Here is a 23,694-nt window from a genome sequence, read left to right on the forward strand (position 1 = left end):
TTCAACCAATTTCTTGAAAGTGGTGCAGTTTTCTATTGAGTGTCTTGTGGCTCCCGCATGGTATTCGCATCGGGCATTTACGTCATACCATTTGGGGTATGGAGGTTGCATTGGCTTTAGATAGAAGGGAGACACAGCATGTGCATCAAATAAACTTTAGTATAACTCCTTGTACGTCATTGGAATTGGCGTAAATTGGAGTTTCTCCCTATTTTGTTTTGTGTTGGGCTCTTGTCTGGGTGGGCCCTGCTGTCCAGTAGTTGTCGACCTTGGTTGGCTTACGGTGAACGATTTCGAATATGAGCTCACATTATTCACCTCGTGCTCTTTCTTTCTCGGCGCTGACCTCTTAGCGTTTTCCCCAGCCTCTATTTTCCCACATCTTATGGCATTTTCTATCATTTCTCCAGACATTATTATGTTCGAAAAACTCTTGGTTGCGCTACCCAGCATGTGGTTAATGAAAGGTGCCTTCAGGGTATTGATGAAGAGCATAGTGGTTTCCTTTTCCAACAGAGGGGGTTGGACTTGTGTGGCCACTTCTCTCCATCGCTGGGCGTACTGCCTAAAGCTCTCATTATGTTTTTTTTCCATATTCTGTAAAGTGATTCTATCAGGGGCTATGTGTGCCACATGACCGTACTGCTTCATGAAGGCTTGTGCTAAATCTTTCCATGAACTGATCTGGGCGCGACTCAGTTGGTTGTACCATCTAGAAGCGGCCCCAACCAGACTTTCTTGGAAGCAGTGAATTAATAGTTGGTCATTATTGACATGACCTGCCATTCTTCCGCAAAATATAGTGATGTGAGCTTGGGACGACTAGTCCGTTGTATTTCTCAAATTTCGAGCTTTGAACTTGGGAGGAGTACGTGTCCGAACCAAACTTAATTCCTTAGCGTTGATTCCACCACGATAGTCGGTGCTTTCCATTTCTTTAAATTTTTCTTCCAACCATCTACACCTTTCTTCAAGCTCTCTCGGGAGTTCTACCCTGGTCTTTTCTGCTTCTGTTACTTCATCGAGATTGAGGACCACAGGGTTGGTCGGGTTATCCCCCGGATTAGAGCCCGAGCCGGCCTGATAATTCATCGGTGCCGAAAAACTAGCCTAAAATGGTTAGGGCCTAATTGTGATCGATGACCTTCTTTGGTACATGTCAGGTTGTGTCTGAACGTCCGCTAGGGCAAAACCCGGAGGGTAGGTAGGATATTCATTATCTTCTCCCACATTGATCAAAGGGCTTTTCCCTTTTTCTAATCCGCCAGCCAGTAGACGAGTTAATTGGTCCATCATGCTTTTCTGGGACTCCAACATATGGTCCCTCATATCTTGCTGGATTTTGGCAAGCTGTTCTTGCATACGTGCTTGTAATTGATCCTGCATCTATTTTTGCATTTGTTTCAATCTCTTTAACCTTTGGTCCATTGCTCTTGTTTTTCCCCTTGTACTGTAACGATGTTCTAAGGTAACTGCCATGATTTTTAGGGTTTCTTGTGAGTTTTAGTGTGTATGATGCAATGCTGATGCATGAATGCAATGAATGCGATGAATGCAAAAAAGTGTTGATTCCAATTCGATTTCATTAAAGTAACTTTTCTAGAAAACAAGTTTCTTTACATAAAATAGATTACATATAAAGCTTGGCCCTGATACTTAAGGCCTTGACCTACTTAAGAAGCCAAGCTAGCTCTCGGCCTCGGTCCGACTCTGACTCATATTTTAAACTCAGCACATCGGCTTGTACTACTAATGTTTGCAAGTGATCAGCCACTTCTCGCACTTGAGTCAAAGCTTCGCCCACGACGTAGTCCCTGCTCCTGACTTGGTCTTGAGATTGATGAAGTTGCTCCTTCCATCGCTCGTTATTTACTTCAAGGAGTTCAATCTGAAGTTCACGATTTTGCAGTGCTGTTTTGAGTTCTTCTATATTCTTCTTTAATTCTTCGATTCTGTTCTGACTAGCTTTCAACTCGACTACGGAGTCACGCGAACGATACTGATACAAGGACCTCTCTAACTCTGATACCCCAATCTTTAACCCCTCTTTCTCGTTCTGGCTTTCCACCAAACTTCTTTTCAGAGCACCTTCTCGAGCTTGAGCATCGCGAAATTTGTCTTCCCACTGGTTGGCTTTGCTTTGTTCTTCTTTAACTTCATGTCGCCACTGTTCGGATGTTTTTCTTAACCCAGCGGTTCTCATTGATCTACGCAGCTTCTTATAGTCCGTTTTCAAGCTATCCAAGTCCTTTCCAGCCTTATTTTTCCCTTTTCTGAGTTTTTCAGCTTCTAGTTTCTGGACATCGATATCTAACCCTAACTGCATCTTCTCTTCCTCCAACTGCTCGACCCTTTTTTTTAGCTCCAGACTCTTTCTCTCGAAATCTTGCCTGATGATTTCTAGCTCAGAGGGGATTACTTTCAAGTGCTTTTCTATCGATTGAGGATTCCCTTGATCTAATGTAGGGATGTTGTCGTTAATCCTCTGATTCCACCATCGGTCGTACTCAGGAGTAGTCATGGGATTGGCAGCAAACTTTTTCATTCTACAAGTCTGGTTCCAGGCATTCGATATCTCGCAAACTTTCTTTTTGTAATTATTCCCTGTGAACACGAACTCGCATTGGGCTAACCCGTATGTTGGTGGTGTAAACTGTCTGGATCTGTACTGTCGCAATGCCAGCAGAGGAGTATACCCGACGGCTCCCCATACTCCTAACAAAAGAACCCAATCGAAGTCTCCGTATCAGTATAATATTTCATCAGGAACCATCCACGGGGCTCTTCATTCAACATCTTCTTTTCGTAAATTTTGGAGAACCGTCATTTAATTTTCTTCTGTAACATTATCTCGCCTCGATGTTGCCACTAACTCTTTCAGTAGAGAGTAATTTTCAGAGAAGATACGATACGAAACATTTTCCACTTTCTAAAAATGGCTGTGGAACCAAGATAGCAAGAGTTGTGCACATCCAATAAATCTCCCTTCACCTGCTCTTCTACAAGCATTCAATTATCTGAAAGTTTCGGCCAAGATTGCGGGTACAGGTGTGGTTCCTTTACCAAGCCTGTCAAAAAGGTCGGCAACAGCCTCGTCTACATGCCCCAAAGCATTGGGGAAAATGACCAGTCCATAAATGCTCAAGGCGAAGACATCTACCCTTTTCTTCACGTCGGGGTGCGCTAAGATTAGATCCCTCAGGTTCCTCCAAGGAATGCATTTACAATCTCTTTTTTGTTTGATCTGGGTTGTCACCCACTGTTCGCTCATCCCTGTGATGTTCATCAGCTTTTTTGAAAAAGCTGGGACGTTAGCAGGTTTGGAATAAATTCTGTCAACCTGAATCTTTGGGCAATGGAGCAAGGTCGTGTATTCTTCTATAGTAGGTACCAAATCTACTTTCCCGACAGTGAAGCAACTGTAAGCAAAATTCTAATATTGGGCAAGGGCTCGAAACATGTGTTCATCTACCTTGACATCGAGCAGATAAGGTAAATCACCGTAATGACAATAGAATAGCTGTTTGACCTCGTCATCCCACTGTCCCCAAATTTCTTTCATCTCTTGGAGATTATTCTGAGTTACGCTGATCCGAGTAAAGTTTCATAACTCTGACACGTACCCCCCGATAAGACTGTCACCTTTCTCTTGTTGTGTTGTCTTAGCCCATATCCGGACAGCCGCGTTGTCTTCTACTTTATCAAAAAACCCCTTTTCCATGATAAGCTATCTATTTAGGAACCGAATGCGAATCAACACCTTTTATGATGAAAATGCCATGCAAATACAATCAAAGTAAAACAAAGCAAGTCAATAATTTATACACAGTTCAAAGCAAACAAAGAATAATAAATATAGCACTTGCTCAGGTAACCACTAGGGTTTCGGAGTGGCTCTACCTAGGGTGGGTTCTTAAGGCTCGCTACATGGGGCTTGGTTCTAGAGTAAGGGTACCTGAACCAGTAGATCCCTCGATCTTCACCCATTATAGGCTCATACAGACCGAGTTCAATTCAGAGGAATACATTTTCCTATGGCTGCACGGAGATGAAAATCTCACGAAGACATAGGTACGGATGTATCCCAAAAGCGATCCACTATCCTGCACGGAGGTGAAAACCTCACGAAGGAGTAGTTTCTCACTCCCACTTAAAGAGGTGTGACCACAGTGGTCATGAAATGCAATGTACGAGGATATATGCATAAAAACTCGAAGCGATTAAAGAAAATAGGAATAAAATGATGAAAACCGCAAGAAAAACGGGTGAAATGCAATGAAAGGATCGTATATCAAAATCAAATTTTCAATTTTCGAAAAAAGACAAAGTTAATCAACTTGTGGATTGACTCCCTTATTTTTTCCCCAGTAGAGTCGCCAAGCTGTCGTAACCATTTTTTTGAAAAACGGGAATCGACTTAGATTTCGAAAATGAAAGAACGGGAGTCGCCACCAATCTTTTTGATGAGGTGTGATCGGATCACCTTAAATTAATCATTTTAATAAAAGTTAAGATTTACTAAAATGATAATTTTTGGTCTACGAAAATCAGAAAATGAGTCCGGGAATCGGTTACGCATGAGGAAGGATTAGCACCCTCGATACGCCCAAAATTGGTACCTAGTTGATTAATTAGTGTCTTGGTGTCGAAGATTGAAAACTTGGAAGACTTTTGAAATACGATCCCTCTTTGTAAAGAAAATGCTCAAATATTAAAGACCTTCTCGTCTCAAAATATGAAATGTCACATCCAGTGAGTTAGGACACAACATCTTGAATTTTTGAGAGGGAGCTTGCCTTTTATAAAATCTGTGTATTTTATTAAAAGGGTATCCGATTATTTAGAGTAAACGAGAGAAATCGAAACCCAGTAAGTTAGGGCACGTTTTCTCGAATTCTCAAACACCGAATATTGCCTTTATTTCAAAATAAATTCTTATTTCGAGGACAAAATGTCATACCCGGTAAGTTAGGGCACAACACTTCGCATCTTCGAGAATAAGCATTTTTCAAAACTCGTATAGCGATTTAAAAGAGTATTCCGTTATTTAGGTTAAATGAGAAAAATCGAAACCCAGTAAGTTAGGGCACGATTGTCTCAAATTACCAAATACGAAACATCACTTTTATGAAAGAATTATTTTAAGGTATCGAGTAAAAGTAATATATATATATATATATATATATAATGTTATTTATTGTAAAACATAAAACCAAATCGTGGTGCTAATACACAATAATAAGTGCGACAGTATCAATAACAATGATATAAGTGATTATAAAAGGATGAAAGCAAGGCTAGCAATATAAAAATATAAAACACAAGCATAAGGCAAATGAAATAATCGAATAAAAATAAATAAAGCATGACAAAATAAAATGGCAATGATGACGAAAACGATAACAAAAATAATAATAGCATAAAACGATAATAATATATATGGTATTAGAATATATACGTGATAATAGAAATAAAAGTATATATAATATTAAAAATATATGTACGGATACATATGTAAAATAAGTACATAATAGTTGTAAAAATATATATAATAAAATATATGAATAATATGATATTTACAATATATATACATAATATATATGATATGTATGATATAACATTAATGTACATGTGCATAATATGGAGTATATATATATATATATATATATATATATATATATATATTAAAAGGATGCATATATGATATACAAACAAAACAATAATACCAAAAATTAATAATAATATAAATGTATACGTATATATAGAGGTTAAAATATAAAACATATATTGATATTATTAGTAAATATGATAGAGGTAAAAGTAGATAAAAAATGTATATAATATGGTATTAATATGTGTATAATATAGTATTTAAATGTATATACATAATGTGTACATGAAATGGGGTAAACACATATAATTAATAATACTAGCTATATATATACATACTGTATGTGAAAAATATATATATATATATATAATGCTTAAAAGAAAAAAAACATGTAATAATACTAATACATATATGCGTAGTACAATGTATATATACATTAAATGAATACATATATAATATACAAGTATATTAATGCGGCAATAATATTAAGCTTTATAACATATGAATATAAACATTAAATAAAAGTGAGATGTTTAATAAATAAAAATATAACATTAATACAGTATGATATTATGATTAATATTACAAGTAAATGAGAAATATCAGGAAAAAGGACGAAATTGGGTTAAAAACGGAATTTTAGGGGGAAATTTTGAAATCATCGAAGGGGAAAGGATTGATTCGAAAGCGCGAGCAAATAGGAGGGACCGAAGGAGTAAATAGTCCCATTTTACCAAACGACGCCTTTCGGATGTTCCTCCTTCAGACAGTCAGGGGATCAAATTAAAATAGAATTAAAATTACGGGGCCAAATTTAAAAACGTGAAAAGACTTGATTAAAACCAATGAAATTGCAGAGGGACTGCATGCGCAAATGTCCCAATCGCAAGAAAACACGCGGATCCTGGAAGCGGGTCGGGTCAGTGCGCGGGTTGAAGCTCGGAACGGCGCCGTTTTGTATTATGAGGGCTTAAGTGAAACGGTGCCGTTTCACTAAGGCTATTTAAGCCATTTCTTAAAAAAAAATTCATTTCTTTCTCACTTCAGAAAAAAAAGAAATGGGGCTTTGAAATTCTCTCCCCCTCTCAGTCTCCGACCTGGCTCCAGTCGCCGGACCACCGTCGCCACCGTCGCGCCGGCCACAGTACACGGTGGCCGGAGATCATTAAAAGGTATATTTTTTTCTTCTTTTTTTTTTAAAAAAAATTCGCATCTAGTATATCTAAGTATATATATATATATATATTACTATTGATAGGATAGATTCGGTTGTGGAAAAAACAACAAAAGGAAAAAAAAGAGGGTCACCTTAGATCTACTGCTTCTATTTCTGATGACTTTGAGTTTGTTTTGATTTGGATACCAATAGAGTTGCTGTTTTTCTCTTAAAAGATCCAATGTTTCTTTCTTGTATATATTAAGGATTGCCCGAGAGTAACAATGGTTTTCTGCTCGGTCTTTTATAGCTATTACATTTTTCTATTTTTGCTTAATATCTGTCTATTCCTTCACTTAATGCTTGCAGGTGCAGGGGCGGTGGAGCAGAGGCCACTTGCTGTCGACGTGACTGGGGCGGTGGGATAGGTGATTTAGGCTAGAGGGTCCTAGGTGACGCTAAGTGGGATTATCGTTTTCTTTTTCTGATTTTCTTTGGGTTGGGTTAGTGTTTTGGGCTAAAGTTTTGGGCTAAGGGTTTTGGGTTTGTATTGGGTTTTAATTGGATAGTTGGATTATGTTTGTTTGGGCCTAAAATTGGGCTTGTACACCTCTAATAATTAAAGATATTGTTTTTCAGTAGAGGTTTTCTATTATTTAGTTGATATATATACTTTTATTCTTTATGGTCACAAAATCCTTTACCCCATTTTGGCTCATGTCTAATTCTTTTAAGATGCTCAAAACATCTAATAATTCTGTGAAAATTTATTAATAAAATTTAAAATTAAATCACATAGAATAAATATAATAATTCAACAAGTAATTTATTTCGTTTAAAGAAATAATAAATGTAACATTTAATAAAATTATGCGTTCATATAGCTATATCAACCATAAACATTAAATATTGGATTACATTTTTTAAAGGTATCTCTTCACTTCTGTGTCAAGTCAGGTGGTGGGATTTTTAAACTACAGCATTTGGTCAATAAGCTAACCATAGTTATTTAATTAAAAAATTACAATTTAGTTATTAACGTTTTTGAAATTTTCTTTTTTCGCCATTCGGTTATGACATTTTTTGTTGGCATAATAATAATTTTAATCCATTTTATACTTTCTATTAATTTAGCCTGATTATATATAAAATGATAAAAAATTAAAAGTCTTTTTAAAAAGTTAGAAAATTCTAAAACTTAAAATTAAATAAAATAGATAAAACGAGATAAATTTATTTTAAAACAATCTCAAGTTTCTCTATGTAGCATTTGCATAGAAGTATTCAATACACATTCTTTTAACAAATAGGGGAAAATAAAAATATTAAGTTGTTATAAATAAATGTGAATGTCCATATTCTAACCCCCCTCATTTATGAGGTAAAACCTCCCATTCATTATGCAATGTTTAATATATGCGTTAATGAAGCACTTAACTAAGCTTCATTTATGGTATTGCATTGAATGTTAATTACTTATAAATTATAAATAGAATCCTTACCAGAGTGAAAAAAAAAAACGAGAAAAATTTTCTTGTGTTTTCATCCACTTTTATTTATTGTTTTATTAATTTTTCTATAACACATTATCAGCACGAGCTTCTACGAGTTCATAGTGAAGTTCACATCATTTCGACTTTATATAATTTGCCCGTATAACTCCCGTTAAACTATACTTTTATTTTATTTTCTAGATGAAATATTTACTTTGGGTAACATTTGCACATTTATTTTTACAACGAAAATCTAATAATGATAATTATATATACATATTTTTTTTATTAAAAGAAATTTCAATTAATTTAATTTGTGTTAAGTTATTATTATGACTATTTCCTTTATGCCAATATTTGACATACATATTATTATTTAGCAAATTTGGTATATATAATTGAATATTTTACGATTGAGAATACTTATTATTTTACTAATATTTTTTTATTTTGATTCAAGTGATTATAATGTCAATTTTTACCAAACTTGAATTTGCGGCCTTAGACATCTCAGGCAAGAATTATTTGTCATGGGTGTTTGATGCTGAAATTCACCTAGATGCTAAAGGTCTAGGAAATACTATATTAGCATATAAAGAAGCATCTAATCAAGACAAGACAAAAGCAATGATTTTCATCCGTCATTATTTGCATGAAGGATTAAAAGTGGAATATCTCTCTGTGAAAGACCTTCTTGAGTTGTGGAAAAATTTGAAAGAACGATTTGACTATCAGAAAATTATGATACTCCCTAAAGCTTGTTATGATTGGATGCACTTACGGTTGCAAGATTTTAAGACTGTAAGTGAATACAATTCAGAACTTTTCAAAATTAGTTATCAACTTTTCAACCTTTCATGCTACTAATGAGCTCTTGCAGTAGCAATACCGTGAAAAATGTTTAAAAGGTATTCTGAATTGATTTCATGCCTTTTGCTGGCTGAACAAAATAATGAGCTGTTGATGAAAAGTCATGGAATTCGTCCCACTGGTTTTGTACCATTCCCTGAAGTGAATGTATTAGTAAACAATAATTATGAAAATAGAAAATATAGAGGTCACGGCCGTGGTCGTGGACATAGTGGGGGACACGGTCGAGGACGTATTAGTAATCATTATCATGGTGGTCATAACAATGATACTTCTAACCACCAGAAAGAGAATAACAATGAAAGACAAGAAAGAAGTGGTCAAAATAATCCTTCAAAGATTATTGAGAATATATGCTACCGATGTGGTATGAAGGGGCATTGGTCACGTACCTATCGTATGTCTGAGCATTTAGTGAAACTTTATCAAGAATCCATTAAAAAGAAAGGAAAGCATATGGAGACAAATTTTATATCCCAAAATGATGAAATAGAGGCAAAAGATGAAGATATTCACTATAATACTAAAACTGACCATGCCTACGAGGGTGATAAATTTAATGACCTTAATAATATAACTCACCTAGATGTAGTAGATTTCTTTGAGAATCATTAGAAAAATTTATGTTATTTTGACATTTTTATGTCTGTTTTAAGTATATTTTATTTTCTTGCATAAAGAATAATTTATATATTTAATAAATATTTGCAATATTTCTCATATTATATTTTATTTGTTTTTATGAAGAATATGAATATTCAACAAAATTTCAATGGACCCAAAATCAATGGAGACATGTGTCTTGCAGATAGTGCTACAATACATACGATACTCAAAGATAAAAAATATTTTTCTCATTTGGCAATGAGTATTGCCCATGTTAATACAATATCGGGTAGTTCCAAACTTATTGAAGGCTCTGAAAGAGCTATTATATTATTACCTAAAGGTATAAATTTGTCATTGATGATGCTTTATATTCCACTAAGCCTCAAAGAAATTTATTGAGTTTTAAAGATGTTCATCTTAATGGATATCATATTGAGACTATGAATGAGAAAATTTTTGAATATCTATATATTACAAATGTTGAATGTGGAAAAAAATATGTTTTGGAGAGGCTACCTGCTTTTTCATCAGGTTTATATTATACACATATTAGTGCAATTGAGTCACATGTTACTACAAACCAGAAGTTTGTAGAACCACATACTTTTACTATTTGGCATGACTGATTAGGCCATCCCGGATCTATTATGATGCGAAGAATCATCGAGAATTCAATTGGACACCCATTAAAAAACCAAAAGATTCTTGAATTCAAGGATTTATCTTATTTCGATTGTTTTCAAGGAAAATTGATTATTAGACTATCACCAGCTAAAATTGGGATTGAATCTCCCACATTTCTGGAACGTATTTAAGGTGATATATGTGGGCCCATTCATCCACCATGTGGACCATTCAGATATTTTATGGTATTAATAGATGCATCTAGTAAGTGGTCACATGTGTGTTTATTATCGACTCGCAACCTGGCGTTTACGAGACTACTTGCTCAAATAATTCGATTAAGAGCACAATTTCCAGATTATGCAATCAAAACTATTCGTCTTGATAATGCTAGTGAGTTTACATCTCAAGCTTTTAATGATTATTGTATGTCAATTGGGATAAAAGTTGAACATCCTGTAGCTCATGTTCATACACAAAATGTTTTAGCTGAATTGTTTATCAAATGCCTCCAACTAATAGCTCGACCATTGCTCATGAGAACAAAACTCCTTATTACAGCTTGGGGATATGCTATTTTGCATGCAACAACACTTGTGCACTTAAGGCCGACAAGTTATAATAAGTACTCCCCATTTCAATTGGCTTTTGGTCAATAGCCAAATATTTCCCATCTTAGAATTTTTGGATGTGCAGTATATGTTCCAATTGCTCCATCACAACGCACAAAGATGGGTCCTCAAAGGAGGTTAGGAATATATATTGGTTATGAATCTCCTTCTATAATTAAATATGTTAAACCATTAACTGGAGATTTATTTACTGCATGACTAATTGATTGTCATTTTGATGAAACAACATTCCCAACATTAGGGGAAGGGAAAATACAACTGGTAAAAGAAATTACATGGAATGGATCATCATTATCTCAATTAGATCCTCGTACAAGTCATTGTGAACAAGAAGTTCAAAGGACTACACATTTGCAAAACATTGCAAATCAACTGCCAGATTCATTTACTGACCTAAAGAGAATTACAAAATCTCACTTACCAGCTGAAAATGCTCGAATACGAATTGATATCCCAATAAGGCAACGCCTGAAGCGTGGAAGGCCAATCGGTTCCAAAGATAAAAATCCTTGTAAAAGGAAAAGAGCAATTATTTAAGATGGTAATATTGTGGAGGCAAGTGCCCTAGAAGAGGCCAAAGATATAACTAATCAAAAAACCCCAGAAGAGGTTTAGGTACCTGAAAATGGTGATAACGAAGAAATCTCAATAAGTTATGTTACTTCAGGAAAAAGATGGAACCGAAAAAATATAGTTACCGACAACAATTTTGCTTATAATGTTGCTATTGAAATAGCAAAAGAAAATAAGGATCCTGAGCCTAAATCTATTAAGGAATGTAGAAATAGAAAAGGTTAGTCAAAATGGAAAGACGCAATTCAAGCAGAATTAAATTCACTTTCTAAACGTGAGGTTTTTGGACTTATAGTCCAAACCCCTAAATATGTAAAGCCGGTAGGATATAAATGGATATTTGTATGAAAACAAAATGAGAAAAATGAAGTCGTAACATATAAAACACGACTTGTAGCATAAGGATTTTCGCAAAGATCTGGCATTGATTATGAAGAGACAGATTCTCCTGTGGTGGATGTAATCACGTTTAGATACCTTATTAGTCTGGCAGTATGTGAAAAACTTGACATGCGTCTAATGGATGTTGTTACAGCCTATTTGTATGGTACACTTGATAGTGAAATTTATATGAAAATCCCAGAAGGATTTAAATCCATAAAGGATATAGAGTTTCCTAGGAAAATTGCTCAATCAGATTAAAGAAAAGTTTATATGGATTAAAACAATCTGGACGTGTGTGGTACAATCGTCTTAGTGAGTATTTATTAAAAAAAAGTTATAAAAATGATCCAATCTGCCCATGTGTTTTTATAAAAAGGTTCGAATCAAAGTTTGTGATAATTGCTATTTATGTTGATGATCTAAATATTATTGGAACTCCTAAAGAGTTTCAAAATGCAGTAAATTATTTAAAGAAAGAATTTGAGATGAAAGATCTTGGAAAAACAAAATTTTGTCTTGGCCTGCAGATCGAGCATTTAAAAGATGTAATTCATGTCCATTAGTCAACTTATACGAAAAAGATCTTAAATAAATTTTATATAGATAAAGCACATCCATTGAGTACCCTGATGGTTGTACGATCGTTAGATGTGAATAAAGATTAATTTCGTCCTTATGAGAATGATGAAGAGTTTATTGGTCCTGAAGTACCATATCTAAGTGCCATAGGAGCATTGATGTATCTTGCAAACAACACAAGACCTGATATAGCTTTTGCTGTAAACTTGTTAGCAAGATTTAGTTATTCTCCAACACGTAGACATTGGAATGGAATTAAACATGTATTTAGATATCTTAGAGGGACCACTGATATGGGGTTATTTTATTCAAATGATTCAAAATCCCTACTAGTTGGTTATGCTGATACTGGATATTTATCGGATCCACATAAAGGTCGATCTCAAACGGGATATTATTTACATGTGGAGGTACTGCCATATCATGGCATTCAACAAAGAAAACATTAGCTGCTGCCTCTTCAAATCATGCTAAAATAATTGCAATGCATGAGGCAAGCCGAGAGTATGTTTGGCTAAGGTTATTGTAACACCCCTTACTCGTGTCCGACACTGGGATAGGATACGAGGCATTACTGGACTTAAACACAATCAATCATGCAAACCCGGCCATAAAATTTCATTCATATTTCGAAATATTCAATCATATGTACATAGTCCCTTATTTGGGTCTACGAAACTCAAATCATACTTTAGAAGGGGTTTGGGACTAAACCAAGAACCTCCGAAAGTTTTACATCACTTAGAAAATTTTTCATGTTTTGGAGAGTCACACGCTCGTGTGGGTAGGCCGTGTGGTCTCACATGCCCGTGTGGCTCTGGACACGCCCGTGTAACTCTCTATTTATGACGTCAGCAAACAAATAAGGGTCACACGGCCAAATCACACGCCCCGTGTGTTAGACCGTGTCTTCCACATGGTTGAGACACACGGCCGTGTCTTTGCCCGTGTGGCAAGCACATAGGCTATTTTCCAAGCCTTTTTGTCACCCTTTACATCCACACACAAACATGGATCCAGAAGCATTCAACATCCTCAATTATGATGCAGACATTTCATTTACTTATCAACATACATGTGTTACACATTCTCACATTAAATCAAGTGTAGACACACCATATCTTATTCATTTGGCTTTATCAAATACTTTACCACTTATACATTTATACCATAATTACCTTCATGTCTATTTAATTCCAACTTATCATCAAGCATAACCTTCTAGCCAAGTCATAACTTTAGATAGTGTCCACATTTCACATGCATAAAATAATATACTTGACTAAGACATTTTACACCAATTCCATATTCAATTTAATATTATTACTATTTCTCACTTTATACCATTGTACCATGGTTACCAAACTATCCATCAAACGTACATATTCAAGGCATTATCATTTTATTTCTACATTACACATTTAATTCATGGTCATGACCACCTCGATTGGTCATAAAACATGCATTCAACACACATGACATATTACCAACCATGCATGGCAAACAAGCATATTCACATCACAATTATTAGACACAACATGAATAGCTAGATTTACAAGTCGTAATCAATATAGGCCAATACATTTGGCCAAATTATAATAACACATGTTATAAAACTAGGTCCCTATAGATGCCACTTACTTGATATTTCTAACTTATGTATAAATACTCCAAAGGTATTGGCTTGATAGTGTGATGCTGCCTCCGATGATCTCTAATCCTGAGCCGACCTGAGAACACTAAGGAATGAAAAGGAGGGAGTAAACTTTACGCTTAGTAAACTCGCATGAAAAATGTAGCACCCCAAACCCGGCCCAGAAGTTATGGCCGGATCCGACATGCCACATCAAAAACGTTAAAAAAAAATTTCCATTCTAAGTCCAAAAAATCGTACTTGATGTTCAAAAGATTAATTCATTAAGGGTTAAAGTGAATGGAAGCTGTGCACCAAGTAGAAAACCGGAAAAGAGGTGGTGAGTCCATCGGACTGCTTAAGTACCAAGCTCCCTTCGGATCCAATCCTAGACATGCATACCACCATTGCCACCCTTAACGTCATGGATATTTCTAGGAAACCGATTTGATTAAGTCATTTTTAGGAAAAGTGATTAATTTTGGAAAATACTTTCATTGCGGAAGCTTTGCTTGTTGTCGTGTTGTTTTGAAATCAACTGTTATTTTTTAAAACGCGCCCTAAAGCTATCCAACTTCAACAGTTAAAATAAGTATTACCTATCTTAGTAATACATATTAAAACCATCAAAAATAATTGAGCGGCCTTATTACATTTAAAAACCCAAACCTCAACGTAAATAATAGGATGTCCAGTTCACCAGAAGAAAACCAAACTTTCAGAACGAGTGGCCACTTCGAATTCCCTCACAGCTCCAAGCCCACTATGGTTGGGGATTTCCTACGTGGATGAAAATAAAAGGGGTGAGTTTGGGGAAACTCAGTGTGTAAAATAACCCAACCATAGCCTATATCAGCTCATACCACAGAAATAGAATAAGTTGGCCTTAGCCCAGAACAGAATTCAGAATAAAGCCCATAGGCCCATAACAGAACAGAATAGATATTACATGTTTATCCAGAAACCTAACCATATCCAACCGTATACACCCCCGTACCAACCTTACACCGTGTGGGGAGACAACTCGACCCACCCAACCGCTACACACCACAGAATTTGCAGCATGGCTGCAGAATGAATAATGTGACAGAGCCACGGATCTGAGATAATCATGGCAGAGCCACCAGAATAGATATATGTGGCGAGCCACCAGATCGGATATTTGTGGCGAGCCACCAGATCGAATATTTGTGGCATAGCCACCGTAACGCTTCCTCCATAATATAACCCATGTCCCCATGCAATGATATATAATCATTGCATACATCATACGTAATCAAATCGTCATGCTTTTCGGTCAAAATTAACCCTAGGGGTATAACGGTAATTTTGCACCTAGGGGTATAATGATAATTTTCCATACATAGGGTATTATAGTAATTTAGCTACTTTTAGGGTTATCATGCATATCCTAATTATTTACGTACTATCGAACACTTACCGCAAGATACTTACGAATTGGGCCGTTGGCCCATGAACCCGATCTTTGGCCCATTAAGCCCAAATTATCAAAATGTACTGAAATCGCGTCATGAAGTTTATTACTTTAGATTACCAAATATACAAACCCAACTATCTTACGAGCATTCGCACACTCATAAATTCCCAAAATATTGACTTTTGGCATTTGACTTTTCGGCTTTTGCCAATCTAGTCTATGAGAGGTGTCGATTACACACCTGTTTGAGACGATATGCTGACGAGATCCACACACGAACCGCCTACAATTGGATTACTAACATGTTAATCTAACTATTCAAATACAAACTACGTATTAACCCCTTACAATATTCGACCAACCACACCTACAGATCATAGTAAGCTTATAAGAAATCAATAAGCAACTCATTAACAAATTTTTGTCAATGTTTACCACATAATCATAATTTCACTGCAAGCTGTCTTCCTGAGCAACAGTCACTAAATTATTTATAACTGGAGCTACGAAACTCCAAATCAAGTGTCGTTAATTTTCCCTGAAAATAGACTCATATATCTTTTATCCGTAAAATTTTCATAATTTTTGGTATGGCCAATCAATACCAGATTTTTCTTAAAGTTTCCCATGTTTCACTGTTTGACTAATCTGACCACTCTTCATTACGAATCAAATTTCTCATTGTACAGAATTCAAAATATGTTCTTGTTTATTCCATTTGAAACTAGACTCATTAAGCTTTAATTACATAATTTATTCAGCTTCTAATTCATCTCCCACAATTTATGGTGATTTTCCAAATTCACGTTACTGCTGCTGTCCCAAGCAGATTTATTACCAAATCACTCTTTCACACATACCTTGCATGCATGTTATTTAAACATGTATAACACCAATCAATCATCACATATCTATGATTTTACTTAAGTATAATCTCTATTTCATCATTTTAAAGCACAACATGTTAGCCGATTTTTCCCTTTAGCATCTAAGGCACATGCATGCTCATTTGTTTGGCTCAACTTCACCTATCTTCCATTTTTCATCAAAAGAACATGAAACAATAACCATTTCCTTCATTTTAATTCATGACTAAATGCTCACAAGACAACTAAAAATCAAAATATACTTCAAGAGTTAAGGTAGAATCAAGAAGAACTCATGAACCTCAAAATAGAAGCAAGGTACCAAGAACTTACCTTCAATTTTCCTCCTCCTAATGACCGAATACTCAAAAGCTTTCTCCTCTCCTTTCTCTTCTCTAACTTTCAGCTATGATGAACAAAGATGGACAAAACTTTGTTCTTTTCACCCCTTTTTCTTTTAATAAAACTTCATATTTCATCCATTTAATTCTTTAATACAAAAGACATGAAATTCTTATCATGAAACATTTACCTAACCCATTATCATGAAACATTTACCTAACTCATTATCATGGAACATTTACCTAACCTATTATCATTGAACATTTACCTAACCTATTATCAATTTGTACCATAAATTATAGATATCAAGTGTACATTTTGTCTACAACAACATGATGGCTGGCCACTTCATGTAAAATGGGAGGTTTGTCATGCAAATCCTCCTATTTTGCACTCCTATTTATTTGGCCACTTTAATTTAGCCTATAGCATTTCCAAACATTTTCACATAGGTCCTATTTCATAATTTCACTCCATTTTTCTTATGGAACAAAAATTAACTAAAATTACCAGGTTCTATCTTAAGCTTGGGCTTTCTAGAGGCCCACTAACATAATTAAACCTATGCAAACATTCACAGGATTCCCGAAAATTGGGGCGTTACAAAAAATAATAAGCAATGTATTAACATGCTATTTTCAAATTCTTTCTATTTATTCAAAGTCCAGTCAACCTGTTTTCTTGAGTTGCAGTGATTAAATTATTTATATCTGGATTTGTTAATTTTCCCTGAAACTAGACTCACATATCTTCTTACCATAAAATTTTCAGAATTTTTTGTTTAGCCAATAAGTACAGTTTATTATTCAAATTCTCCCCTATTTCACTATTTGATAGTTCTGAGCCTCTACACTAAAAATTAATTATCTCTTCCTACAAGATTTGGATAATGTTCCCATTCATTTCTTTCAAAAATAGACTCATTAAGGATTTTAAACATATAAATTATAACCCATAATTATTTTTGTATAATTTTTAATGATTTTCCCAAATCAGAACAGGGGATTCCAAAATCATTCTGACTCTGTCTCACAAAAATTCAAATATCTCATAATATGAAATTCTTTTGCTTAACTGTTTCCTTTATATGAAAATAGACTCAATAAGCTTTTATTTCATATCTTATTCAACTTATAATTCGATTTCCATCATTTTTGGTGATTTTTCAAAGTCACACAACTTCTTCTATCGAAAACTGTTTTATTACTAAATTTCACTCTTTCATGTTTTCTTTGTAGTAACTTTCATTATAACACTTACTCCATATCAATCTTACCAAAGTTCGATCGCATATTGAACATGTTGCTCATAAGTTTACACACACAAACCTTTACTTATTCATTACATAGTCACGTTCATATGTATTTTCACTTAGTAAATTTCCTGTTGAACTCATCAGAATAATAACAGATGCCCGGTGGCCTGTACATATTACCACCCTTGTAACCGAAGCTCTCTGGTACCCATAGTAGCTTGCACTTAGTACTACACACGTGATCAAAGCTATCGGGTACGCATAGTAGCTTGCACTTAGTACTAAACATGCGACCTAACCATCTGATACATGTAGTAGCTTGCACTTAGTACTACACACGTGATCGAAGCTATCAAGTACGCATAGTAGCCTGCACTTAGTACTACGCAGTGACCTAACAATCTGGTACACGTAGTAGCCTACACTTAGTACTACACACGCGACCTAAAACCATTTTAAACACATAGTAGCCTGCACATAGTACTACACATGTGTTCTCACAAGGATCATTCATATCTTTTCTATTCCGAAGGTCCAACCGAGAAATTCTTCACTTTTCAACATTTTACTAATTTATTCTTAGTCAATTTCGATTCGTAATTTACATCAAATAATCATTCTATAGGCAGCTACATCTCATATAATAACAAAAGATAATAACATAAAAAAAAAATCTATATATTATTTACATACAAACTTACTCGTTTCAAAGAAATATCATGTTTCATCAAATTTCATTTTATTCAATCATCCAATCACATGTTATCGACATTTGAGCTATCGATTACTTCATGGGTACATCACGTTCCCATACACAATATCATTAACATATAAATCAATACAACCATAGCAAAATAGATTTCAAGTGTAACAATAATAACATAAATATCATGCTTATTTAATCACATGAACTTACTTGTCAAAATCTCGTTGGGTACAACTATGTAGCAATTCAAACAACTCATGTAATAGTAACTTAACATTCATCACATTTTCCACATAATATTCATCATCCATAAATTCTTCTAATATATTAAATCATACATTTTATGCCATAATAATAGATAATTACAATTCAAGCATGATATTGCATTATTATTACCATACGAACTTACCTCGGGACCAAAATAACAGAAAGGAACCTAACCGTCGATTTTTCATGTTTCACCCGATTATCACATTTAGTCTAATTATTAGTCACATTATTTAATGTGATTCAAAAACCATATTTTGGTAAAATTATATTTTTTCCCCTAAACTTTGTCGAAGTTACACTTTTGCCCCTAGGCTCGTAAAGTGATTTTTATTCAATTTTCTCACTCTATAGGCCTAGTCGAACCATTTTCATAACTATAGAAAACTACAATTCTCATAAAAAAACCCTTTTTATACCACTTTTACAACTTTTACAAAATGGTCATTTCGGACGTTTTTATCAAAAATCGCTTAGTAAAAGTCGTTTATTTAACACCCAACACTCGTTTTCTACCATTAGACATCAAAATGCATGCATGTAACACATGGTTCAATTTTTAAACATGAAATCTAGCTCAAATTAATGGTAGAAATAAATAGATCTTGTTACGGGGATTGCAAAAACGTAAAAATCATTAAAAACGGGGCTAAAACGGACTTACAATTGAGCTTGGAAGATTTAAAAACCCTAGACATGGTTTCTCCATGCAATATTTGGCCAAGAGGTTTAAGATGGACAAAAATTGGCTTTTAATTTTGTTTTTAATTCATTTTAATAACTAAATGACCAAAATGCCCTCAATTGAAAACTTTGGAAACATGCCTAACCATATCCATTTTTGTCCACTAACTTAACCAATGGTCTAATTCCCATATAAGGACCTCTAATTTAAAATTTCATAACAATTGGACACCTCTAGCATGTAGAACTCAACTTTTATACTTTTTACGATTTAGTCCTTTTGACTAAATTAAGTGCCCAAACGTCAAAATTTTCGAACGAAATTTTCACGAAATCATTTTGTGAAATTTTAGACCATAAAAATATAATAAAAATAAAATTTTATTCATCAGATTTTTGGTCCCGAAACCACTGTTCCGACTAGGCCCAAAATTGGGATGTTACAGTTATTAACCCAACATATCCAGAAGATATGTAATTTGCCTTTACAGGAAAATATGCCAACTATCTTATACGAAAATAATGTAGCATGTATAGCTCAATTAAAGGGTGGTTATATGAAAGGTGACAGAACGAAACATATTTCACCAATATTATTTTTCACTCATGATCTTGAGAAGAAAGGTGACATAGAAGTTCAACAAATCGTTCTAGTGATAATTTAGCAGATCTTTTTACCAAGGCATTGCCAACTTCAACATTTGAAAGACTACGAAACAAGATTGGAATGCATCGACTCAAAGATATAATGTGATGTCGTCATTAGGGGGAGTCTAAAACACATTGTACTCTTTTCCTTTAACCAAGGTTTTGTCCCAATGGGTTTTCCTGGTAAATGTTTTTAACAAGGCAACTTGTAATAGGACCTCACACACACACCCAAATCACTTAACAACTAAAGCAGACAGATATTTATGTCATATTTTAACAGAACATAAACATGAAATTTTTGGGGCATTACAATAATTTTCTTACGACTTCATAAAATTTTATAAAAATAATTTCTATATTTTTCTATATTCTGTAAAAAATTTATAATTTTTATGATTTTTATAATTTTTTTTTCTAATTTGTAATAAAATTTAAATATTTTATAAAAATTTAATAACTTTTATTTAATTTTTTCCACATGTCACGCCGTGGGTGTCACACATGGTGGCTTTAATTGAAAAAAAATTATAGCAAAGTGACTTTAACGATCAATTGTTAAAGGGTCTTTTGATGCATTTTGGTAATTCAAGTATTCAATTAAGTGAAAAAAAAGAGGGGGCTTAATTGTTTTTCTAAAAAGTTTAAGGGCTTTTACACTTTTAAGTCAATCATACACGTATGAATATTTGAGATGATTATGACAAAAATTTTCTTATACTATAAGTCCTAAAATATATATATTATAAAATAATTTTTATATTTTAAAAGTTATAACAAAAATTATATTATTAAATCCTATAAAATTTCTAAGTTATGGTGAAAAATTTTATTATAAAAAACAATTTACATATTATAGAAGTATTATAATATATTAATTTATAAAAAAATATGTCTAAGAAATATGTACATAACTTATTTATTTTTTCATACTATATATTGTAAAAACAATATATGTATTCATAAAAAGTTATTTATAAAAATTAACTTCTAAAGTTACGGAAAAAATATTATTTATAAGAAATGTTACGAAACTTATTAGACAAGTTATAAAACAGTTTTTACAAAGGTTATATATTATAAAATTTATATTACTTTTTACTCAATTTATGTATTATAAAAAAGGGACATAACATGACACAAGTCTTTCTTCAAATTAAATTTATATAAATTTTTATAATTAAAATATTTGAACTATAAATTAAAATATTATAATATAAATGCTAATTTTGTAAATATAAAATGTTTTCTTGTAACATATCATGAGATACTCTACCATTTGAGAGAATTGTGCTAGACATAAGCATTATAAGTAGGTTGCGAACCTTTTCAATTTGAAACATTTAAGGCATTAAAATAGAGGCAGCCTGTTATAAGGGCCTTCCCCAAAAAAATATTTAGGGAATTTTGATTTTTTTTTCTTGAAATTTAAAAAAAAAAATTAGTCCATCTCAAATTTTTAAAAATTCTCATTAGTCTCAAATTTTAATTAAACCTTCAATTTTTTTAAAAAGAAGCTCATTAAACTTCTAAAATTTTTTAAAATTTTACTAGCTCCCTCCCACCCTCAACCCCCAGAAAAACTTTTCTTTTAAGATCCAACATTATTTTAAAATATGGTTGAGAAGACATTTATTGCTTTTAAAAAAAATACTTTTTAAATTAACAAGATCAAGTTAGTATAATATAAAAAAATAAGGTTAGATTATACTGACATATTGTATATTTCATAACTTAAATCATATGTAGAATTGAATCCATAATACATGTAAGAAGGTAATGTTGATAATCTGAAAATATCCTTAAAGTTGTTTCAAAACAATTTCTAGTTGGGCATGCGGTGCCAAATGGTAGAAATTGAAGGGGGAAACTAGTTTGCCTTAACAATGCAAACATAGCACTCAGGCTATACCTAGTTTCCTTGACAAGTTGTCATTAAGAATAGTCTTTAAGGGACTTCCTTCAGACCTTTTAAAGCCCCTGACAGGAATGCTAATTTTATGGATGAAGCTTTTTCTTTTCTCCAGCTTGGTTGGCTCAACGCAATTAGAGAATGGCAAGAGGAGTTCGTTGGCAACATGAGCTCTAGAGAATTTGTACCAGAGATCTCTTATGCAGTCGTATCTTCGTCTTTACCCCAAGGGGAGAGGTATGATAATTCGTAAACCATAATTTGGGCTTTTGTTTCTGCTAAAATATTACCATAATTTTGTGGGAACTACTGCTCTGATAAATATTTCTTGCGATGGGAAGATTAAAATTTTGCCTAGAGGGGCTACTGTTATTGATTATGCCTACATGATACACACCGACATTGGAAACAAAATGGTGGCGGCGAAGGTACTTTTGTATTGCTTGTTGCTAATTTCCAATTCTAGTGTCAGCCTACAACAAAGCCATCAATTTAATGCTTGACTTTCTCATTGCAGGTCGATGGTAATCTTGTTTCTCCCACGCATGTGCTTGCCAATGCAGAAGTTGCGGAGATTATCACCTAAAACGTTAGTACATATTGACCGTGGCTCAATGTCCATTTTACTGAGCTTATAGTAGAACATGCTTCTATGATAATATTTAAATTGTGGGACAACTCGTATTTCATATTCTCGATGATAAATAGATAAATATATGTATATCTATATTTGTGTTTCTTTTTCTTTCAAAAATTCGAAACTAGCAGTTAGAACACCGAACTCAGAGTAGAGTTATATGTCATTAGACCTAATATTGAAGAGATATTTACTATTTTGTCAGCTATGACAGAGGAGAAGACTTGGGTTACTGATTGAACTACTTACAAAACTATACTTTGCTGTAAAATATTCTTATCTGCCTTCTCGGTTGCCCGCTATTCTAAATTGACCATGTTACAGTATTGACATTATAGTTCATTTATGCACAAGCAACAGCTCTGGTTCTTTTGTACTGTTCATCTTTGCCTCTTGTTCCGGGCACTCTCAAGCAAATCAGCTTTTTAAAGGCATAAACAGTGGTTGCAACATGCTAAAACACGTAGTGCCAGACACAAAATCATTAGCATGGGTTGAATTACATGGAGTATGAAGCTGTGAATTATATATATATATATATATATATATATTATTCTTTAATCATTGTGTCTCTGACTGTCTAAATTACAAATAATTAGTTCTTGAGGGAGCAAGCTGCACCATCTGCTGTGGAAATAACAACGGATAGAGTAAACGACTTCATTGCTTATTCTAAAGAGGATGGTGAAATGGAAGACCTCTCGTATAGTTCCAGACAGAACAGACCTCTATGGGAGACGATCCTGAGGAACATTGTGGATTTTTCAACCCCAGG

The 23,694-nt window shown here is 33.8% G+C and overlaps 2 long non-coding RNA genes across 2 annotated transcripts; one reads left to right on the plus strand and one right to left on the minus strand.

The window, feature by feature from the left end:
• Positions 1-13,996: 13,996 nt before the first annotated feature.
• Positions 13,997-16,983, minus strand: LOC128296550 (uncharacterized). Its single transcript, XR_008287176.1, has 4 exons — positions 16,802-16,983; positions 15,844-15,885; positions 14,834-14,944; positions 13,997-14,270 (listed from the first exon to the last, which is right to left on the minus strand). It is a non-coding gene; the product is annotated as an uncharacterized LOC128296550 (long non-coding RNA).
• Positions 16,984-22,144: 5,161 nt separating this feature from the next.
• On the plus strand, positions 22,145-23,140 carry LOC108469251 (uncharacterized). The gene is made up of 2 exons (XR_008287173.1): positions 22,145-22,710; positions 22,800-23,140. It is a non-coding gene; the product is annotated as an uncharacterized LOC108469251 (long non-coding RNA).
• Positions 23,141-23,694: the final 554 nt, after the last annotated feature.

Source organism: Gossypium arboreum, chromosome 8 (assembly GCF_025698485.1).
Source record: "Gossypium arboreum isolate Shixiya-1 chromosome 8, ASM2569848v2, whole genome shotgun sequence".
In the NCBI taxonomy this organism is placed as follows: domain Eukaryota; kingdom Viridiplantae; phylum Streptophyta; class Magnoliopsida; order Malvales; family Malvaceae; genus Gossypium; species Gossypium arboreum.